Below are 25,761 nucleotides of genomic sequence, written 5' to 3'. Positions count from 1 at the left end.
GGTATGTAAGATTGAATCATTCTAAAGATCAGATAATTGGAAACAAATTTAAAGGAGTTATGACAAGAGGAAGATTGGAAAATGAAGAGGTATGTCTTCTTTCTCAAATTGAACCATCATCTATCAATGAGGCATGTGAAGATAAATTTTGGATTAAAGCTATGGAAGAAGAATTAGGGCAAATTGAGAAAAATAATACTTGGACATTAATTCCTCGGCCTAAAGATAAAAATGTAATTGGAACTAAATGGGTATTTAGAAACAAACTTAATGAAGATGGTAAGGTTGTCAGAAATAAAGCAAGACTAGTGTGTAAGGGATATTCTTAGAAAGAAGGAGTTGATTACAATGAAACCTTTGCACCGGTAGCCTGAATTGAGGCAGTTAGATTATTCTTGGCTTTTGCAGCTCACAAGGATTACAAAGTTTATCAAATGGATATTAAATGTGTATTTTTGAATGGAGATCTTGAAGAAGAAGTATATATTGAACAATCTGATGGATTTTCTTTGACAGATGACAATGATATAGTTTGCAGGTTAAGAAAAGCTCTGTATGGATTGAAACAAGCCCCAAGAGCTTGGTATGCAAGGTTGGATAAGTATCTTTTGAAGATTGGTTTTACTAAAGGAAATGCAGATAGCAATTTATATTACAAACTAACTAATGATGACATCTTGATTATTGAAGTATTTGTTGATGACATAATCTTTGGAGGAGAAGATGGATTATGTAAGGAATTTTCTCTTGAAATGCAGCAAGAATTTGAAATATCTATGATTGGAGAAATTAAATTCTTTTTAGGTTTGCAGATTTCTCAGACTGATAAAGGTATATTTTTGAGTCAATCCAAGTACTTGAAAGAATTACTAAAGAAATTTGGGATGGAGAACTCTAAACTGGTAAGCACACCTATGACTACAAATGACAAATTATCTCAAAGGGATGAATCTACACCTATTAATCCAACTAGATACAATCTATGGTAGGAGGTTTATTGTATTTGACACAAACTAGGCCTGATATTATGAATGCAGTATGTATTGTTTCTAGATTTCAGAGTAATCCTAGGAAAAATCATGAATCAACAGTAAAAAGGATTTTTCAGTACTTACAAGGCACAACAAATCTTGGATTATGGTATCCTAAAGATAAAAATTTTGATCTATGTGCATACACAAATGCAAATTGGGCAGGAGATATAGATGACAGAAAAAGAACCACTGGAGGAGCATTCTTTCTTGGAAAGAGATTAGTTTCTTGGTTCAGTAAGAAACAGAGTTGTACATCTTTATCAACAGCAGAATCAAAATATGTTGCAGCAACAACTAACTATACATATGTATTATGGCTTAAGAAAATGTGAAAGACATAAAGGTAAAATGCAAGGAGCCTATTACTATATACTGTGATAAAACTGCAACAATTGATATATCTAAGAATCCGGTATTACATTCTAAAACAAAACATGTTTCTATCAAACTGAATTTTCTAAGGGAAAAAGTTGAAGAAAAGGAGATAAAACTAGTTTATGTGAATACTAAAGAACAACTTGCAGATATTTTCACAAAACCTTTGCCTAAGGAGACTTTTGAATATCTCAAAGATCAGCTTGGAGTCATACCACCACCGGTAGAGACTTAGACAATTGATGATTGTCATCAACTGGTAGAATTAAAAAGACAAATCTTTTATTTTGGTATTTGATGAGGAAGCTACTTCTCAAGGGGATTAGTAGGTATATTGAATTGGTTGGTATTTTGTATGAACTTGACCTTTTGTGACTTTGACATTTGATGTCAAAGGGGGAGAGATATCTATGGAAAAACACATTATCTTTTTGGGGAGAGATTTTGTAAAACACATTTAAGGAGAGATTGGTATTAAAAATAATCCTTGGATAAACACATGTTACTCCTAGGGGGAGAAATGGAGATTGTTGGTTTTTGTATTTGGCATTTCTGTTTTGGCACTTTGATGGTTTTTCCATCTTGTGTTGCCATCAATGCCAAAGGGGGAGATTGTTGGTATTTTGGTATGGTTTTGTCATTGATGTCAACACCTACTAATACACCTACTTTGGAGATCCAGCAACATTCACCGGCAAGCAAGTAAACTGTGCAACAGTTACTGGTATATGGTTCACCGGTAGGATATAATGTTCACCGATACCTAGAATAATATGGAAGACACTTGGTAATGTCGAAGACATCGTGTGGACACTTTGTTTTGAAGAATTAATCATTGGTATATTCATATTTACATATTTGCTTTTACCAGCAAATAGGTCCAAGTTATCTAGGGTTACACCGGCAGGTTTATCTTTTCTAGATCAACATGGCACGCTATGGAGATGATTTATTATGTAAAAGCATTAAGCTGACTTGTCCAATCAGTTATTGCATCAGATATTATATTGTTTGTAAAATGCTTTTAGTGTAATATCTTGTAGAGCCAACCTACTAAAATTGTTCTTAGGGTATGGTATAAATGTAAGATCTTATTTGTAAGATCAAGTGTGGAATGAGAAAAAGAATTAAGTGAAGGTATATGCAAGATCAAGCAGAGATATACATGAAGACATCATTTGAAGGTGAAGTTAGGTTTTTGTAGAAGCATATTAGCATTACACCAGTACTGAATCCAGCATATGAAGATGCTATTTTGTGCAGTACATTCTTATTGGATTTAACCATCCAACTGTAGTCAGTGTGACTCCCATTTTGTGATTGAGCAGTGAGCTCTAGGCTGTTGGCCTTTCTGCATGTGCAGACCCCATTTATGTACACTTACTATCTACAGTAGTATCATCTGATTGTGGGTAAGGTTTCCCACCATGGTTTTTCCCCTTATAGGGTTTCCACGTACAAATATTGGTGTCATGTGTTGTGGATGACTTTATGTTTATGTTTCATGCATTAATCCTTACCGGTATAGCAATTTAGTGTTAACATTATCTACCGACATACTTAACTGGTTTACCGATATTAAGCATTAAGTTGGTTAATTTTTTTTTGGTTTGAATTTATTAGACAACTGATTCACCCCCCCCTCTTAGTTGTCTCCAGGACCTAACAGATCTTCCCTAAATTGCTAGTCAATTCATCCTTTAACCATTCACATACATCAATTTTCACATTCTCATTTACCATATCATGTGTACTTTTTATGCATAAAGTGGAGACTGAGTTAAGTCTATTTGTATGAGTTACTTTGTAACCTAGAATCATGCTAATGAATCTTACTTTTATGTCGGTTACATAATTAACCCTCAAGGACCTTTTGTCGGATGTTGCACCTGTTAGATTTATTACTAGGTCATTTAAGACCTTCTTTGTTTTGTCTGATCTGTTACCGGTGGAAGGTAACCCTGTTACAGCTTTCACATCTTCCTTGGTAATTTTATGAATTGAATCTAGCCAGAAAAATTCACCATGAACCCTGCTCAACACTATCCTTATCACTTGCTTGGGGAATTCTAGAATGTAGAGAATGTCTGTGAATCCTAGGGTTTCAATAATTTTGTGTTCAGGTTTCACATTACCGGAATCATCACATATGACAGTCTTGTACATGTTCTTGACTTCCTCATCACCTAATTTTTCTATGTGGCACTAGATGCACATTCTAGGGTCTTCTACAAAAACAACTCCTTTGTGAATTTGGGAAAATGCACCAACATTATCATCCTTTTTAGCTATCTCAGGAACTAGCTAAAATATGGGCCTAGGGCATTTGATTACCTCGACTACAGTAGGGTTTGCTATGAATTCAGGTACAGAAGAGGATGCCATGATTATAAATACCTTTTTCTACCTTTGGAAAGATTGATTTGCTGAAATGCTTTGCCTCTTTGCTCGAAATGCCTTAGCTTTGGAAATTTTGCACTCTTTGAATGTTTAAATACTTGGTGAAGTGAAATGGAGCCAAAAACACTAATTTATAATGTCAATCTGCCAACTACCACATTTAATGCTTATTGGTTAAGTAATCACTTAACTTTATCTGCCGGTATAGAAGTGATTTCAACTTCTTACCATCAACCGAGGGAATAATAGCATATGTCTCATTGATTGCCAAACCCTCAAAGAAATTTATTTAATTTGATGAAGAGACTCCTGCTGATGGAGTGCTACTATGTTCTACTAGTGGAGTGTTGCTTGGTTCTACCAGCGGAGGAGTATTCCCAACACCATTCAGTTCTGATTTCCTGATCCATTGTTTTGAGAATTCTTGCTTAACTTCTTCAACCTTTTCTTTTCCTTTCAAACTAGAACCTTTGTTGTCTACCGGTGGTGCCTTCCTTCTGCAGAATTTTGCAATATGCCCAATTTTGTTACATGCATAACAAGTCACATTATTTTTCTGAATAGCCTTTCCATAACCTATGCCAGTTTGTGTTCTGCACTGATTACATAAGTGTCCAAATCTTCCACAAACATAACATCTCACATTCATTCTGCAATTCTTAGATTTATGACCAACTTTGTTGCATTTTGAATATTGAGCGGTGGGTACATTGGTATTCTGATAATTTCTAGATCTACATTGATTTTCTCTATCACCATACTTGTTACAGTTAAAGCATTTGCCATTAAATTTATAAGCAATAGGTTGTCTTACCGGTTTGCTATGATCCTGTGTGTCCGTAGTACCGAATCTTTTACCAACTTCAAAGCCAATTCCACAAGTGTCACCTTTAGGTTTTTGATTCTTCAGCAAGTTACCAAGTTCTTCTAAGCTTTTCTTGAATTTCTCTTTATGTTGATTTGCAATATCTAGCTCTCTTTCTAAGACTTCTTTATGCCTCATCAGTTCATTTGAGTCATTCTATGTGTGCATCAGATCTGTCTTCAACAAACCATTTTTATAGCTAAGTCTTGTGTTCTCATTTGTAGCATCACTTAGTCTTCTAGTCAGATCTTCTTCATCTTCTTTCTATCTTCAATTTCTTTACAGAATCTCATAGTCATATCCTACATCTCATTCTTTGTTATCAAGTTCTCTTGCTTTAGTTTATTTATCATATCATTAAGAGTTTCTTTTTCATCATTCTCATTATGCATCTTTTCACAAAGTTCTCTTCTCTTGTTTCTTGAAATAGTAAGATTTTCTTGAAGTGCTTGAATGATATCCTGAGCAGCCTTTAGATCATCTTCAAGTTTGATACTTTTCAATTTTTCTACATCATAGTCTAAGAGAGCTCCTTCAAGTTGCTTCATCAAATTTTCCATCTCTACCGATGTCAAGCTCTTCCTCAAGCTGTTAGGCTTTTGAAAATAGAGGACTGTACTCTGATACCAATTGTTAGGATTCCCACAGATACTAAGAGGGGAGGGTGAATCAGTATCTAAACGGCTATATGCCAAAAAACCTCCAAGTAATACAAACATTCAACTGTTGCCTTGTTAGCAAGAAAATGAGCAATATAATTAATTTCCCTAGAGAAATGAGGGATAGAAAAGGAACTAAAAAACTTTAACTACCCAAGAATTTGATGTAAAAAATATTGTAACTTCCAGGAGGCACATTTCTTATTGGAGATCAAATGAAAAGCCACCATAGAATCATCTTCAATTACAATGTCTTTTATGTTCAGTGAAATAGCTAAATCCAGGCCAAATGATAAAGCATGAAACTCTGCAAAAATTGTTAGATCCAATACCAATATATTTACAAGTAGCCTTGACAATTTTCACAAGTCTTTAAAATGAGCTAATACATGTATCTATATATATACATGGTAAACATTTTAAATTAGTAAGGACTAACAAATTGCAAATAAAACTCATCTAGATTCCAGATTCCTTTCCTTAAATCCTTCATACTCTTGGAACTAAATATCTCTACAAAATATAATTGATAAGACAATGTAATCTAATTTTATTGCCCATAAAAGACAACCTTATAAAATGCAAATTGTTAGAAAATAATTAATGATTTTCTCTTAAAACATATCAAGGAATTTTTTAAAGAAAAAATATTAGTTTATATTATTTATCTTTCTAAGGGATCATTGGAGGTGGGTTTCTTTATAAGGCTCACATTGATTAATAATATAAGGACCCAATATTCTAGGACAACTAAGTTCCATTAATCTCTTACAAAAAAAAAACTAGAAAAAATTCTTAAGTTTACTAATAAACCTTATTGTATATTTCTTTTATTTGATTTTTCCTTTTCTATCATTAGAGTAGTTATTGCCAATAAATCATCGATAATATCATCTAAATATTTGATCAAACTAATACAATTATAATTTTTGTTGCATATAAAATTGAACTAAAACTGATACCTTAAATGTCACAAAATATTTAATACTTATTTATTCATACTAATCTAATTCCAAATGAATAAAATGGTTTACACCATTTAATTTACTTACTATTGTGTTCAAATACAACATTCCCCATTCAAGCTAATGAAATGGGGACCCACTAAAATTTTTTCCTAAGCAAGTCTTTTAATCTTAAGAGATGAGGAAAGATAATAGTGGGACAAGCGATCACTTTTGAAAGAGATCAAAGAAAAGAAAGATCAATTATCTCGATGGCCTTTTTACCCACAAATGAATTTTGTGGAGAATAACAAGTTCCTAAGGAAATGCGGGATGAAGAGGTAAGAATCAAAAATGATGTGAAAATGGCAAAAAGTTGAAATTTCCCCACTGCTTGATGCTTCATGTGATTGAATGAATAGTAGCAAGTGGAAGGAGAATGTGGAAGTGCGGGAGGTTTGTGAAGGGCTAATCAAGAAGGAAGCCTTGATGACAAAGTGAAATATTGTCCAAGTCCCGATGGAGAAAAGGTAGAGTTGTCCCACAAGATTGTAACTAATCCATGAGTATGAAAGTGGGGAATAGATAATGTGCGGCATCGGAGATGGATGATAGAGTGAGCCATAGTGTGTTAGTAATATTGCAGAGAGCATTAAAATTTCTGATTAAGTTTGATAGAGGCCACGCATGCACTTTTGAATTAGAAACATGTGTCATAATCCTCCAAAAGGTTGTACACTAACCTAAAAGAACGAAGATGCCATAGTAGCCATTAGATATAGGTTTTTTAAAAAAATTCTCCCCCCTTCTCCCTCCCCCCTAAAAAAGTTTTCTTGGTCATTAACTTACCGTGTAACAAATTAATCGTAAGGGATGTCAGATCATTAAATAGTAAATAGAAGTAATGGCATGAATTGTGTAACGATATGATTTGGAAGGTTTTAAGCTACATGTAATATAGGGGTGGATACATGAGTAGGCACAAGACATCTGAATGGGTAGTGTACTGAGACTCTTCTAGTGATTCTCACAGTGCAATAGGTAAGTGCCTAAGCTAAGTGAATTTACATAAGTAATTGATGATTGTGATTGGGTAAGTTGGAAAAGAAACCAAATATAATTAAGTAGCTTAAATATTTAGCGCATGGAATACATATAAGTAACTTAGAAAATGTAAAAAGGAAGAAAGAAGAATGAAGTAATGGGTACCCAGAAAGAAAAACTGAAAAAAGGAATTCGAATGGAGATTTCTTCAAGTAATACCCAATACTAGGTTTTACTTGGATACCCATTTGGGAGACTGCAACCTCACAAACATCATCGACAAGATGAGGGAGCCAGTTGCTATAGATGAAATGAAGAGCATGGAGCAAAGTGGTTTGATATAGGCTACAGGGTTTCTCGTGGCTACAAATGCTCATGATTTGGTCAAATAGTACATTCAACATTATGATGGAAGTAAAAGGTAGGTCATTTATAATCACAGGGTGTATGTAGATTTAACACCTAGGGGTTTGAAAGAACTTCTTAGAACATGGATAAATAGAAGCAGAGACTAGGTAGAGAAATAATTTTAGGAAGCAAGTTCGACATGTGAAAATGCTATGCAGGAGGAGTGGTATGTTAGGATGCAAGGATAGGTACTGGCTAAACTACCCACCTTGGTATTGAGAAAAGAAATGGATCCAGAGGTGCATATTGAAATCACCTATCTTAGTAGGATAGTTGGGTTAGAGATTAGCGGCTTGTTTCATGAATGGATGTTCATGTACATCCAAAGCTTGAGGAAAAATAAAGGAACCTATGACTGGGCCACATTCATCAGCAACTCCATATACCACTATATAGAAGAGACTTCAGGAAAATTTTATATGTCTTCCTATATGGTATACACATGTGTAGTAAAAGAAAGCATTCAAGGTTTGAATACTATGGGAATTCTAGAAATAGAACTAGGCAAGAATCCAGTGCATGCATATTTCCCATAGTTAGAAAAGGAGTATATGTTACATTACAAGGAGGTTAATGACTATTTTATCATGAAGATCATCTGATAACTAGAAGGAAGACCTAGAGAAAGGGTACCAGAAGAAGTAAGAAAGGTGATTCAATGTTATGGAGGATGGTATATTCAATTCCCCACTTGTTCATACTTAAGGGCACAAGGATTTTTAGGGAGACCCTTTAAATTTCCAAGGTACCCATCAGTCTAGGCTTGGTTAACTAAACTTTGCAGACAAATGGTGGATTTTCATGACAACTACCTAAGCTCTCGTAAAAAACTAGGGTTCAAATTACCAGTAAAGATTGAGGAATTCAAATGTGAATCACTGCAGAATGCAAAGAAGGCAGAAGAAGACTTGCCAGCTAGACATCTACAATACTTCCAGTATACTAGGAAGGACTATGATCCATTGCACAAAATAGAAAAGTATATTTCTAGAAGAGTCAAGAACATTCCAAACATAGAGGACTATTGGATGGATTGTGAAGATGAAAAAGAAGTAAGGAAAATGAAGTATTACCAGATATTGACACTGGCACAAGTGAGGCAATTAGGACCTGCTAAAATAGGAACTGAGGTACCTTTGGAAATAATGAAAGATGATGAAGTCCTAAGGCAGGATTACCTAACAGATAATGTGGAGAAAAGGCCATTAATATAAACAAGAAAGAAGGGGCCGAAACATAAAAGGAAACATCCCAGAAGCATCTATTGTGGGCCATTCCCATAAATGTGTCTCAGTCTACTACACAGCTATTCACATCTCACTCGTCGATTAATAACACCCTAGGTGATATAGTAAAATTAGTTGGAGTTGGTCTCACAGAAGACCCAAGATTTTATGATGACCTAAATTGGGTGTTAGAAAATTGCAAAAGAACTATAGGGGAATGAAAAACCAAGTTGGAGAAAGGAAAATCATCTCAGGAGTCGTCACCTGAAATAGAAGCGACGACAAGTAAGAGTGTGATGGAACAAGTGATAAACTTGGAGGGATCCAAAGAATCAGAAGAGGTCTTGCAAAAGGAGAAGGATACACAACCTAAAGGGGATGAAACTCTTGCCACATAGTAGAAGAGGATATAAGAAGAGCCAACCCTTCATGAAAAGGGTCAATAAGAAGGAACAGTTGAGAATGTTGAAATGTGGGCCATGGAGGAAAATAGAGAAACTAAAGAAGCACCACACCAAGAAGTGATAATAATCCCACACCAAGAAAAACTAGGAGACCTGCAACAAGAAGAAACCAAGACCCCACGCCCAAAGGGCCATCAATCATGAGGGAAGGAAAATCCCACCAGAGAGGGTGAAGATCGAACACAAAGGTTAAAAGAATCAGTAAATGTGACATATAGCGGGATGGACCAAAGAAGTGAAAAGGAGAAAAATAAAGGGGAGTCACCTCAAGTTGAATTAAAGAATAACTCCGATAGAGGAGAATGTTAGATGCAATGAAAGTCCCAAAGACACTAAGAGGGGGGGTGAATCAGTCTCTAACTGGTTAATGGAATATTTGAACAAACTTATAACTTTGCAACTCAAATTAATGTACCGATAAACAAGTAATAATGCAACAAATAGAAATAACAGAGACAACATAAATGCACATAATAACACAAGATGTTTTGGTGAGGAAACCTGGTGTGGGAAAAACCTCAGTGGGATTTGTGACCCACAATATTTACTCACTAGCCAATATGAATAAATATTACTTACAATATGGGCCTGCACATGCAGGAAGGCCAATAGCCTAGAGCTCATTGCTCAATAAAAGAGTCTCACTAGCTACAAAATGGATAATTAAATCCAAGATAATGTACTGCTCAAATTAACATTTGCAATGCTTGATTCAGTATCGGTTTAAGCTCCATCAGAAACCTTAAACAAAAACCTTTCTGGTGAATGATTTTCGCTTACATAACCTATCTACCTTATTATAAAATCCTTTGGCTATCTTCTACATAATATTCTTCTATTCCATGCTATTACAAAAATGACTTATTAAATCTCATACATATATGAGTCTTTATAATACATCATGTCGGCTTACAAATAATTAATTACATTTACAATACAATTAATATAAACAAAACTTTGTCTTATGTTGGCGTGAGTGCCAATATACTTCATTGCTAGTGTAATCTAGATGCCAGTGAATGTGCCTTTCAGTGCCTGTAGATGATGTCTATGTTGCCAGTGATTGTGTAGAAATCTGTTACTGGTTGGTTGCCATTAATGACAACATCAACCATTCTCATTGAGTGTATAATGCCAAAAATCTCCCCCTTTGGCATTGATGGCAACACTCATGAGAAAAATCTAAAACTGTTATCCAAAAATGAAATCCAACATAAGTGTGCTCCCCTTGAGCAAGTGATCTCCTCAGTGAATTTTTCATACATTTTTCTCCATACTACTCCCCCTTTGACATCAATGGCAAAGGATATAAAAAAGAATCAAATAATATGAAAATGCTACCTTATGGCTTGTAACTGATTGCTTAAAAGTTAAAAAATGTCTGCCAAAATTAGATTCAAGTTCTGCATGAATTTGTTATTGCCGAAAATAATGATTTATTTCTACTGGATCATGCCAATCAGATAGTGCATATGTTGCTTCGGTGGCCGTTCTCCTTGAATTGTTACCTTTGATAACTCAACACGCTGAGTAATAAGACTGTCCAATCTTGGACTAAGTTTTCTTTTCAGTTCCCGGGCCTTTAACCTTATCCTTGCTTTTCCTTTTTCAAGTTTCTCTAACTTTTCCTCATAAAATGCCATTTCTTGTTCAAAAACCAAGGTAAGTTTTGAGGAACCCTATCATATTATCCGCAATTTCATCTATCTCCTTCTATGTCTTCTTAATTTCCTCATCAATATTTTCAATCGGGTGGTGAGGCTTGCAAGCTTCTCTATATAGCTCCTTATATTCCAAAATTGTTGAGTTAAGCACCAGTAATAGTGAATCCATGTGCTTAGTACAATCTTTGATAGTTTTGTCAAAGAATTCACCTTTCTCTTTATCTACTCTTTTCTTTACAGTTTCCTCATTTACCTTATCTATGGTTAGAACATTTTCAGCAATAAATTTGGACAATGTGTCCAATTTACCTAAAGAATCCTCAATGTGATCTTTCTTATAGGTTGGTGCAATCATCTTCAAAATAGGTAATGTGTCATCAATAGCCTTAAATGCTAAGGCATTATAATCTATTATCCTCTTAATTGAATCCAAAAGAACATATGTTGCATTAGTGGGTCTGAATTCTCCAGTGGATGTGCTTGGTTCTGCAATAGATTTCCTTTCAACAGATACTTGCCCAATTGCCTTAACTATTTCTTCCTTATTTCCAGAAATTGTTTCCCCTTTATTAATATTTTCTGCCAGTTTCTCACTTTGTGTTATTACTTCTGCTTATGCTAGTTTTTCAGTCTGTGTAAGTACCTCTGCATCTGTCAGTTTCTCAGTCTTCGGTTCCTTAACTTTTGTTAGCATCTTAGTGTTCTGAGAGTCAATAGTGTGTATCGGTGACTCAGAGATCTCACTGATCTTAGCATTAGCTACCTTAAATCCTAAGGTATCCTTATCCACAACAATATTAAAATCTTGTGTATCAACATTCATAGTAAAAGGAATTTCAGAATCCAGGTTAGTGTCATCATGTGTTACTTCTTCAGTTGCCTTATCCGGTTGACTATCTATATGTACTGGTGTATTTGAATTTATTGGTGGAGTATCCTATGCTAGTGGAGGAATGTTATCTATGACCTTTATAACAAGTATACTACAAATTTTTCTTTTACCTTTGTCCTTTTGGTATACCTTCGCAAAAGATTTATCCATTTTTGTCTCTCCCTTTCCTCTTTCTTTTCTTTTTCAACAAAAAATATATCCCAACTATCCATAGTTTCATCAGCAATTTCTTGTACTCTCCCAGTACTCTCCCAGCCATTAGACTAACCTACTGGTGTCCACTCACAAAAACTGACCGGTTTGCTTCAGAAATTAGTTCATCAATTTCCTCTTTAGAATTTACAAGGTGCACTGCCAATAATGCTTCAACTTTTAACTTTTTATCTAGTTCCATCACTGACATTCTTTTAGCCTCTAATCTTAGATACAATTCATTCGGTAGATTATCTACAACTTCAATCAAAACCTTCTTATAGATGTCTAAATGCAAAATAATACTAGCCTCTATTGTCTCCTTATTAGAATCTTTGTAAGAATGATACAGTTTTCTCACATTACTGAGATTACCTTCTTGTGTTATTTCATTTACCAATTCCTTCGGTGTAAGGGTATTCAGTGTCTTAGGTTGCTATTTCTTCTTAGAAGTTAGCTTTTTCTTAGGCTCCCTTACAACTTGTTGCTTCATCCTTAAAGTTCTAGTCCTTTTGGGAGAAGGAGAGGGTACCGATGGGGTTTTTCTCTTCTTTCTTTCAACTCTCTTGAACTCAGCTACTTTTCCACTGTCTATATCCAAAGAAGTGACAACCGGTGAAACATGAGCTACCGGTTCCAATCCTTCTAGTTCACTAGAAAATCTACCACTCAAGTTCATTACATTTTCCTTGCCCTCCTTAGCCATCTTGGATGCATCTCTGATGATTTTTTCTCTCCTTTGTCTCTGCTTCTGCATTGAAACAACACTCTCAATGGTCTCAGCACTACCAAAAATTTCTTCAGATGGTTTCTTAGGTGCATCAAGAAGTGTTTTAGCATATACTTCAAGAATATTTAGATCAAATTCATAACCCATTTTTGTTATCCAAATAGTTCTAGGAGTAACAACTTCCATCCATGTTTCATCATGTTTGATTACAAAACATATTTTCTTGTCATATTTATCTACAATTCTCTGTGGTAACCTTTCTCTAGCCTTCATCTTAGTTTGGAAGTTTTTGAAGTAGCCTACTATAATGTTATCACTATTAAAGCCCATACCAGTAATAGCTTCCATGATTTGTTTGCCTACCGAGATGTCATATCCAAAGTCCTTATGACCAATATCGGGTATCTCTTTGGTGAAGTAAGGCATCAAACACACAAGTAGGTTGCCAAAACGGAATGTCCCCTTCTTGTCACCCTTAATCTTTTTTAGGTTATCTATCAGTTCATCCTTAAGCCATTCATAGATATCAATCCTAGCATTGTTCTTAACCATCTCATATGCACTATGAATACATAAGCTAGAAACTGAATTTAATGTATTTGCATGAGTTACTCTATAGCCAAGTACCATGCTCATATATCTCACATTTGCATCAGTAATATCATTAACCCTAAGAGATCTGTTATCGGATGTGGCTCTAGTTAGGTCCATAACACCTTTGTTAGGTATCTTCTTTGTTTTGTCAGGCCGACTACCGGTTGAGGGTAAACTAGTAACTACCTTGATTGCTTCCTTTGAGATTTTAAAAACAAAGTCTAGCCACATAAACTCTCCATGAACTCTGCTTAGTACAAGATGAACTACCTCCTTTAGAAATTCAGGTATGTTCAGAATTTCAATAAATCCTAAGTCTCCTACAATCTTATGCTCCGGTTTAACCAAACCATGTTCTTTAGTAATAACATCATTATACATGTTTTTTAAGTCATTAGTCCTTAAATTTTCTATATTGCAGTGAAAGTAAATTCTCAGATCTTTGGCAAAAGTGACTCCTTTTAGAATTTTTGAAAAAGCTGCAATAGAATCATCTTGCTTGGAAATTTCAGGGATGATTTTAAATATGGGTCTAGGGTGCTTAATATTTTCTACCACAGTAGGTTTTGCAATAAACTCAGGTATAGAAGATGACGATGCCATTTTGAAAGATAAATACCTCTTGCTTGAAATCCTTGAATGCTTGAAAAACACTTTTTTGCTTTTCCATAGGATGCCTTTTCTCTCTCTTTGCGCTCTTTGAATGCTTGGATGCTTGTTGGTTTGAAATGAGGGTTTTTTGGTGCTTTATAACCAAAAATTTCTTCAAAAACCACATTAAATGCTTGTCGGTTAACTGAAATCTTAACACATTTGTCGATAAAGAAGAAATGTGTCTTCTTACCATCAACTGAGGGTAGAATGCATGATTTTCAACTTCTTGCCATACCCCCTAAAGATTATTCCTTATTTAGATGAAGAATCTCCTACTGGTGGAGTATTACTCTATTCTACTAGTGCAAAGACAGATTCATCAACTCTCTGATCTTTCTTCTTAATCCATTGTTTTGAAAATTCTTGCTTTATTTTATTTACCTTTTCTTTTCCTTTCTCATTAGATCCTTGATTGTTTATCGATATAGTCTCGCTTCTATAAAATTTTAGAATATGCCCAATCTTATTACATGCATAACAAGTTACATTATTCCTCTAAATATCTTTTCCATATCCTTAACCGGTTTGTGTTCTGCATTGATTAGATAAATTTCAAAGTCTACCACATCGCATTTCACATTCATTTTACAATTTTCTGAATTGTGACCAACTTTATTGCATTTGGAACATTTACCGGTGGGTAAGTTTGTATTCTGATTATAAATGTTGTGCCCAACTTTTGGGCACAAAAACGGAACAACAAATTTTTTTTTTTGACATCATGAACTCGCAACATATCCTACAATATAATAACTTTATTAGAGTTTTGTCTTATCGAGGATGTAAATAAATTCACTTACTAAGGTTGGATTAATTAACCAACTCAAACGAGCGACTTGTTTGGTGGAGATTGATTAGTATCATGGATTAGTTAGCTAGCTCAATTACCTAAATCAAGTTGTCGCTAATTAAAACAAGGGTTAATTGGTTATCTTAATGTATTAAATCATTCCCAATCATATAATGATAATGCTATTAATTAATTGATGCGCATGCAAAATTTATTATTTAAATCCAATCGATGAGGGTTCGAATTACTATAATGTCATTTGCCCACTAAAACCGACAATAAGCTAAAGCAAATTCTAATTTTCCCTAAACCCTTAATTTTGACGATTTAATTTCGATCCGGCCAAAATCGGTCTCAAGGGCTTAAGGTTCATGAAATTAATTTTACAATTTCTCCTTTTTAAATTTTTCCCCATTTACAATATAACCTACTGTCCACAATTAAATTGAGGATAATCTATTGACTAATTAAATAAATTAATTTGGTTTAGGGTATAGTTTGCCAAATATATTATCTTTTCGTTTTTAAACCCCTTTAAATTAACTATATTAAAATTTAAATTCTCTAAGGAAATAAAAAAAACATATAATAATTCAATTATTAAAATAACCCTATTTATTAATTAAAACCAAATTTTAAAGCTCCCATATATATATATATATATATAATTCCTAAAATGCTAACCCTAACCCGAAATTGGGTTAGGGTTGCATTTCTATATATTCCCACTTTGTTTTATTTTCTTATTATTTTATGCCCTAACCCGAAATGGGTTAGGGTTTATTAAACCCCCTTTTTTTTTTTTTTTTTTTTGGAGTGTGTGAGATTGTAGGTACGGCGGAGGGATTTCGTAGAGGGAAGAGCGGAGAGTTAGGCGTGGGGTTCTCTCGGGCACCGCTGTGCATACACACAGTGGCAGGCGCCGCTCCACTGTGTTTACACACAGTGCGGTGCCCTTCGGTGCCACCCACTGTGTGTAAACACAGTGGCTCGGCCGTGAGCCGTCCACTGTGTTAACACACAGTGGCTCGGCTCGGTACCCCCCCGAATCCCTATAATTTTTTTTTTGTAATTTTTTTAATATTTCGTTCTTCTTCCTTTTTTTTTAATATAAAAGTATATATTTACATATATATATATATATATGTATATTTATATATATATATATATAAATATATTTTCATATGTATGTATTTATATATATATATGTATTCACTGCTATGATCAGAATACATACATATACCCCTTTTTCTTTTAAAAGGGTATCCATTGAGTATGATTCAGATGCAGGGGTATATATATATATATATATATGCCTGATAGGGTTAGGAAGTTTGCTTGAATTATTTTTAACACAGCAACATGCAATTTTTTTATATATAATTTTTTTGTAATAAGAATACACAAGGACAAAATATGTTTCCTTTTCTTTTTGTTGCAGGGATAAACACATATAGAAGTTTATATATATATATATTTATATATATATAAGTATATATTTTTCAATATATATATATACTTATATATTTATAGATATATTTAAATAAATGTTAAGACAATAGGGCTGGAAACCCTTATTTTGTTTTGAGATTCTAACATTTAAACATTCTGATCTTAGCCTTTTAACAACATTATGAATAGATCTTATTTTTCTTCCCTTTCTCTCTTTTTTTTTAACAGTCATACATCATACTTTCTACAACAATGTAAAAATACTAGATCCTTTTCAACCAGGTCTAAACAGAGTTCACAACAATATAATAGTAGTAATTAAACTATGCAAGTAAATAATGAAACCTAATGCATTCCTTTCTTTTTCTTTAATATTGCGAAAAATGAACAAGTTAACAAACCCTTTTTTTTTGATAAAGAGATTTAGATGTAGTCTACAGCAACATAATAGGCATCAAAATTTAAGTAAAAATTTCATTGCTTACAGAATATTAAATTACATTGGCCCATATATAAAATGGGTGAATAATCTAACCAGCCTTCTCATTCCTGATCTTTATATAGGGGATAAAAGAAAACAACCTAAAGCTCCTTATTTACATTTTTTCTTTTTTGCTACAATTCATAAAATTACATTTCCTTTTTGTTTTTCTGCATTTAAATAGGAAATCTGTATCTAAATAAAAATCTGCAACTCCTAGATCTTTTCCCAGCAACCTGCATATAAATTTTTAGGACTATGACCATGGGATGCTCACCTCCCAGCCTAGGCTTACCAGAAGCCACCCCCGAGCTTGGAGAATCAAGACCTAGACGGGGTTACAACCAAGCAATAAAACAAGCAAAGGGGAAGAAAATAATACAACAGAGACACCCCTTCCCAAGCTGAAAACTCCATCACAAAATGTGATGCCTTATTAGGGTGGAAGTGGACCAAGTACCCTAGGGGAGAAATCTACTAATTCAAAAGTTACAGCCAACTCATGGCACCCATGAATGCATAACCAGAATTCATCCTTAATCCCTACACCCTTATGACCCCCAAAAAGGCAAACATGCCATATTTGCTCCCCCTTATGACCCCCAAGTGAAATAACACAAAAGAAAGCAGCAAGGGTCTCATGGATAGACCCTTGACATCACTCTCAAAATGAGAGCCTCTCACCCTAAGGGCTATCAAGCTTCTTCCACCCCCAAGATCAATCTTTCCTCCCAAAGAAAGAATGGTCTTGAACACTTCCCAACACAGCAATGCATAAAACAGAAATAAACAAGAAAATACATTGAATTTTACAAATACAACACAATTAAAGAGTTACAGCAATTTCCATTCAAACATTCTATAACATTTTTACATTTACATAAGAGAGGAAAAATAACACCAACCTTGACCTGCCAAGGGAAATCTAAGGGAAAGCTTGATGAAGAGCTGCCGAATGCTCTAATCTTTTTCTGGAAATTCCTTAGCCCCCAAATCTTCTATCCTAAAACTGATTTTTTTCTCCTCCAAAATTTCTCCAAAAATCTCCAAGGATGGAGAGTGGGTAATTAGATCACTAAGCTTCCATTCTTAGCCTAAGAAGGCCTCTCTCACTCCTTCCAACCTCTTGGATAGAGTGAGAGATCCCCCATTGGGTTGGTCTTCCCTAGGTCTTACACACTCCCTAACCTAGGTGTCTAGAGAAGGGAAATGGAATGGGGAAGAGGGATTACTCCCTTCAAGAAGGTTATCCTACCAAGGAGGGAACTCCTATAGATGGAATTCGTCCATCTTGGGAAAACCACTTTTTTGGGTGGTTAAACAAGTCCTAAGGGAAAGACACATGGCCAATTTTGGCCTTCACCCATAGGTACCCCATGAGGCCTAATAGAAATGCTCTAAAATTGACTCTAGGAGTTGATTTGACCCTCAGAAAGTCCACCTGAAGTTAACCTATGGGTGAAATCTGAGTTGACCCTCCTTGTGGCTCACTAACCTAGATTTCTTGGTTCCTTCAAGGATAAATAGGAGATATAACAATTAACAAAAAATAAGACTCTCCAAAAAGGTGACTTGACAAATTGCCAACACAACATACCACATAGGTGTCAAGTGACACTACAAAATAATTCCACATCACAATTACATACGTGGCAATTGTCCCTTAAACAATGTAAACAATTCAATAAATACAATTTACACTCATGCAACATTTTACATTTACGAATAAAATACAATACATACGGGGTGTTGTCTCTCCAAATAGACAACCCCTGGTTTTACTAACGTACATAGGCCTAGGCTTGATTCTCCATAATATTTCCATGGTCACATGGATAATCTCCTACACATCTCAATTTAAACATTAATACTTCCCAATAGCCTCATATAATATAAAACACATAATCAGAATACAATACATCCATTCTGCAAAGACGTGTCATTATAAACTACGATTTGTCACCAATCAAAGCAATTCATCATAATCCTCAAATTTTGATCCATCTACAAGATATGCAAACATATTTCTAACATTATAACAAATCCTGAAATTCAGATAATAACATACATCATCACAATATTACCCTAATCTAGAATCATATAATATTCTATAATCCACAAGACATAGAAAAGGAGCATCAAATATATATCAATATTACCAAAAATCATGGGATCATAAAAAGTTCTATATCCATAGTGTGTCAAAACTAGCATCCAAAATAGTTCCAATATGAAAATAACTGAAGAGATAGGATAGGTCGGGGTAGGGCCTCACACCCTCCCCCTCTAGGCATGAACGTCCTCCTGGAGTTCATCAAAAGGATGAGGGTACTATGATCTCATACGTGCTGCATCCTCTGATGAAGCTGTAACCTCATCATAGCAATCCCACTGGACCCTAACTTGGTCCAGCTGTTGACCTCGAAGGGCCAACGTCTGACAAGCCAAAATGTGAATGGGCTCCAAAGCTAGCTGTCCGTCCGACTCCACCTGCAAGGCATCCCAATCTAAAATATGAGACCCATCATAGATATATTTTCTCAAAACTGACACATGAAACACATCGTGGATGCATGACAGGCTAGGTGGCAAAGCTAGGCGATAAGCAACTGGTCCTATCCTCTCAAGGATCTCAAAAGGTCCGACAAAGTGAGGTGTGAGCTTAGAACCCTTTCCATAGTGGATTGGACTCTTATGCGGTCGCACTCTTAGAAAAACTCTGTCCCCAACCATGTAACTCTGGTCTATCCTCTTTGCATCTGCATATGTCTTCTGCCTATCCTGTGCTTCTCTCAAGTGTTGTCTAATCAAAAGTTACCTGCTGCTCCATATCACAGACCATCTCAGGGCCTATGGCCACTCTATCCTCAATACAGTCCCAACTCAAAGGTGTCCTACATGGTCTGCCGTACAAATCCTGAAAAGGTGGCATCCCCAAGGAAGTGTGATGCCCATTATTATAGGCAAATTTTACTAAATGCAGGTACTCCTCCCATCGGGTCTGATGATCCATGACGTACATGCAGAGCATATCCTCTAACACCTGGTTAACCCGCTCTGTCTGTCCATCTATCTCTGGATGATAGGCTGTGCTGAAATTGAGCTTGGTGCCCAACACTACTTGTAATGCCTTCGAAAAGGAAGAAGTAAAGAGAGAATCCCTATCAGAAATAATCTTGCATGGAACACCATGAAACTTGACAATGTCTCGCAAGAACACCTGTGCCACTACTGGAGCTGTGAAGGTAGTCCGGACTGGTGAGAAGTGGGCTACTTTGGTCAATTTGTCAACTGTCACCAAGATAGCATCATGGCGACGAGATGACATAGGAAGACCAATGATGAAGTCCATGGATATAGTATCCCACTTCCACTCTGGTATAGCATGGGACTGGAGTAACCCACTTGGATGGCAATGCTCCACCTTGACTCTCTGACACTCAAGGCATCAGGCTACTAACTTGGCGATAAGCTGCTGCATTCCTGGCCAATGATACAACTGCCTCAAGTCAGCATGCATCTTCTTAACCCCGGGATGTGCTGCATAAGGAGCTCTATGAGCCTCCATGATAATGAAATCTCGCAAACCCCCAGGAGAGGGTACATAGATGTGCCCTCTATGGCGTAATAAACCATCGAACTCTAAAGAGTATTCCACCAACTTCCCCTCTAGGGCCTCCTGATTACAGATCCTCTGACAAACCTCTAGATACCAATCATCCTCTGGCAATCGCTACAAAATATGGTTTCTCAAACCTGTGCTCATGGATATGGTGTAAACCTCATGTCGTCTCCTACTTAGGGCATCTGCGACCACATTCTCCTTTCCTTTGATGTAGTGAACATCAAAATCATACTCACAAAGGAACTCCATCCATCTCCTCTGACGTGCATTAAGGTTAGGCTGGGTGAAGATGTATTGCAAACTCTGATGGTCTGAATGAAGCTCGAAGTGATGACCTAAAAGGAAGTGTCTCCACCTCACAAGTGCATGTACAACCACTACAAGCTCTAGGTCGTGCATAGGGTAGTTAAGCTCGTGAGTCTTAAGTTTCCTAGACTCATATGCTATAACCCTACCCTCCTGCATAAGTACTGCTCCCAATCCATCTAAGGAAGCATCTGTGCATACCATGAAGTCGGCTGTGGGGTCTGGCACAATAAGAATAGGTGCACTAGTAAGTGCCCTTTTTAGATCTTGAAAAGCCCTCTCACACTTCTCTGTCCACTCGAATTTCTTCCCTTTTTGCTAGAGAGATGTGATGGGGTGTGCAACTCTGGAAAATCCCTCTACAAAGCATCTGTAGTATCCTGCTAAACCCATGAAGCTCCTGACCTCTGTCACACTGGTAGGCACTGGCCAATCCATAATGGCTCTAACCTTTGATGGGTCAACTGAGATCCCATCGTCGGATATAACATGCCCTAGGTACTTGACCTTTGATCTAAAGAAAGCACACTTTGACAAACTGCCGAACAACTGGTTGTCCCTCAAACACTACAAAACCTGCCTCAAATGCTCCTCATGCTCCTTCTCATTCCGGGAATAGATCAATATGTCATCAAGGAACACAATCACAAATCGGTCGAGGAAGGTGCGGAATACCCCATTCATGAGACTCATGAATACAGCTGGAGCATTCGTAAGACCGAATGGGACCACAGTGAACTCGTAGTGGCCATATCTGGTGTGAAACGCAGTCTTGTGGACATCACTTTCCACAATCCTCAACTAATGATATCCTAACTTCAGGTCTATTTTGGAAAACACTTTAGCACCCTAAAGTTGATCAAACAAGTCATCGATCCTTGGCAAGGGATAGCGGTTCTTGATGGTTACTTTATTCAGTTTCCTATAATCCATGCACAACTGAAGGGATCCATCCTTCTTCTTCATGAAGATGACTGGTGCACCCCAAGGGGAGACACTAGGATGAATGTGACCCTTTTCTAAGAGTTCCTCTAGCTGCATCTTGAGCTCATTAAGCTCATAAGTGGTCATCCTATAAGGTGCTCTTGAAACTGGCTCAGCTCCTGGTACCAAATCTATGTGGAAGTCAATCTCCCTGCTAGGCGGCATACTGGGTAGCTCCGCTGGAAACACATCTGCAAATGCCTCAAGGACGGGATGATCATCTATGGAAGGCTCCTTCTCATTTTCTTCCTCTCTGTCACTGATCGTGATAGCAAACAACTAGCATCCCTTTCGCATGCTCCGCTTAAGCTGCATAGCGGATATCATGTGAAGAGACATGGGTCTCTGAATCCCAGTGATTACTATGGGAGCACCATGATCATCCTCACACTTGACCTTTTTCAAGCGACAATCCATCTTGGCTCTGTGGGTGTAAAGCCAATCCATGCCAAGTACGATGCCATAAGATCTGAGTGGCATAACTCTAAAGTCTACTAAGGTGGTGGTATTACCAATCTGGAGCAGACATCCCCTAACCTCTGAATCAACTGACACTCTAGCCCCTGAAGCTAACTCCACTTCCCAGCTGACACTTTGCCTCACTGCCACTAGCCTGCAACGCTCCACAACCAATGGAGATATAAAGGAGTCAGTCACTCCTGAGTCAAATAGTATAGAAATACTGCTACCTCTGATCTTACCTGCAGCCTCGATGACTGTGGCCTAGTGCTCTACCTGGCGGTTGTCAACCACTGCGAAGACTCTATGGGACTTGCCCATATCCCCAACTATAGGCTCTGATGTTGCCCTCCTCTAATTTCTTGTCATCTGACCCTATGGACACTCTCTCACCATGTGCCCCATGGCTCCACATGTGAAGCAAGCACCGCATGCCTGGAACTGTGCGCCCTGTGGCCTGGAAAAAGGATGCCCACCTATCCGGCTAGAACCACTGTACCCACCCCTGGAGGGCTGCTGAGCCCGTGCTGGGGGTGTATATGTACCCTGTGCTCTCTGGTCACGTCTAGGACCCTGTGACTACCACTGCTTGGGCCTGGAGCCCTACTGTCCCTGAGGGGGCCTCTGTCTCTGACTTTGCTATGACTGTTGCGGAGGAGGGGGTTTATAGGACCCCAAAACATTTCTGTGGTTGCCTTTCCAATGGGGTTTCTAAAATCCGAAAGACTGGGGAATCGGGTTTCAGTTCTAGAACCGATCCCTCATGTCCTATGGCCTAATTTGAATCTCCTCGGCTATAAGGGCCTTCTCTACGGCAACTCGAAGGCTTCCGAGAGCGGCCATCCTCACTGGGCTTGCTATCCCAGCATTATGTCCCCTGACAAATTGATTGACGAGCAACTTCTCGTCCTTCAGGTAATCTACATAAGGTAGAAGCTCAATAAACTTACACTCGTACTGGGTCACTAAGAGACCCTTCTGCTGAAGGTCATGGAACTCATTGATCCGACGCTGCCTGAAGTGCTTTGACAGGTACCTCTCTCTGAACCTCTCTGTGAAGATTTCCCATGTGATGGTATCTGCAGTGAGTCCACACTTGAATTCCTCCTACTTCCACCATGTGGAGGCTGTCGATCTCAGAAGGTGGACTGCAACTCGTGCCTTTAGATTGCTTTCATAAGATCACAATGCAAAGCACTGATCTAGGCTCAAAAGCCATGCCTCAGCCTCTACTCCGTCAGTAGTCCCTCCAAAAGATGGTGGCTGGATGCGCAAAACCTCTCTAATCAGGTCTCTTGGTTCCTAATGTGCTCTCTCAAAGTACACAGGTGCCGCTACTGGAGGTGGTTCGAGTAGGTGAACAGACTCCGGCTCATGCTCTGCCTCACCCTCTATGGAATTAGGAGGTGGACTCCTACTCCGTTCCCTCTCTACTGACCTATGACTCCCTGAGTTCTGATTGTCTGCATGACGGTCCACTGCTGGAAGCCTATCCTGCACGATCCCAATCAAGTTCTGAAGAGCTAGCAAGATGTCTCGGTTAGGGTCAACCGACGGTTCGAGAGGTGCTTCCGGGTTCCCTTCTGGAACCGGTTCCTCCCTAGCAACATCCTCGCGTGCCATACGTGTGTGCTTAGGACCCCTTCCACGCTTGTGAGCTTGTCGCGTAGTCGGAGGCATCCTAATGAGAAAATAAAAATAAAATAAATAAATAAATAATTAAATAATTTAATTTTCACATATTTATATTTATATTTTTATATTTTTATTTTTTTTGGGAAAAATATTTGGTTAATTTAGATAATTAAAGCAAAACGTAATGGAGAAAGGTTCCTAGTGTCGGAAACCTTGCTCTGATACCAAAATGTCGTGCCCAACTTTTGGGCACAAAAAAGGAACAACAAATTTTATTTTTTTGACATCATGAACTCGCAACATATCCTACAATATAATAACTTTATTAAAGTTTTGTCTTATCGAGGATGTAAATAAATTCACTTACTAAGGTTGGGTTAATTAACCAACTCGAACGAGCGACTTGTTTGGTGGAGATTGATTAGTATCACAGATTAGTTAGCTAGCTCAATTACCTAAATCAAGTTGTCGCTAATTAAAACAAGGGTTAATTGGTTATCTTAATGTATTAAATCATTCCCAATCATATAATGATAATGCTATTAATTAATTGATGCACATGCAAAATTTATTATTTAAATCCAATCGATGAGGGTTCGAATTACTATAATGTCATTTGCCCACTAAAACCGACAATAAGCTAAAGCCGATTCTAATTTTCCCTAAACCCTTAATTTTGACGATTTAATTTCGATCCGGCCAAAATCGGTCTCAAGGGCTTAAGGTTCATGAAATTAATTTTACAATTTCTCCTTTTTAAATTTTTCCCCATTTACAATATAACCTACTGTCCACAATTAAATTGAGGATAATCTATTGACTAATTAAATAAATTAATTTGGTTTAGGGTATAGTTTGCCAAATATATTATCTTTTCGTTTTTAAACCCCTTTAAATTAACTATATTAAAATTTAAATTCTCTAAGGAAATTAAAAAAACATATAATAATTCAATTATTAAAATAACCTTATTTATTAATTAAAACCAAATTTTAAAGCTCCCATATATATATATATATATATAATTCCTAAAATGCTAACCCTAACCCGAAATTGGGTTAGGGTTGCATTTCTATATATTCCCACTTTGTTTTATTTTCTTATTATTTTATGCCCTAACCCGAAATGGGTTAGGGTTTATTAAACCCCCTTTTTTTTTTTTTTTTTTTTTTGGAGTGTGTGAGATTGCAGGTATGACGAATTAGGGCACGGCGGAGGGATTTCGTAGAGGGAAGAGCGGAGATTTAGGCGCGGGGTTCTCCCGGGCGCCGCTGTGCCTACACACAGTGGCGGCAGAGCCGCCCACTGTGTGCACACACAGTGGCGGACGACATAACCACCACCCACTGTGTATACACACAGTGGCGGGCGCCGCTCCACTGTGTTTACACACAGTGCAGTGCCTTTCGGTGCCGCCCACTGTGTGTAAACACAGTGGCTCGGTCGTGAGCCGTCCACTGTGTGTAAACACAGTGGCTCGGTCGTGAGCCGTCCACTGTGTTAACACACAGTGGCTCGGCTCGGTACCCCCCCGAATCCCTATAATTTTTTTTTTGTAATTTTTTAATATTTCGTTCTTCTTCCTTTTTTTTTTAATATAAAAGTATATATTTATATATATATATATGTATATTTATATATATATATATATAAATATATTTTCATATGTATGTATTTATATATATATATGTATTCACTGCTATGATCAGAATACATACATATACCCCTTTTTCTTTTAAAAGGGTATCCATTGAGTATGATTCAGATGCAGGGGTATATATATATATATATGCCTGATAGGGTTAGGAAGTTTGCTTGAATTATTTTTAACATAGCAACATGCAATTTTTTTATATATAATTTTTTTGTAACAAGAATACACAA

Source organism: Cryptomeria japonica, chromosome 6, assembly GCF_030272615.1.
Source record: "Cryptomeria japonica chromosome 6, Sugi_1.0, whole genome shotgun sequence".
NCBI lineage: Eukaryota > Viridiplantae > Streptophyta > Pinopsida > Cupressales > Cupressaceae > Cryptomeria > Cryptomeria japonica.
This window is presented reverse-complemented; position numbering follows the sequence as displayed.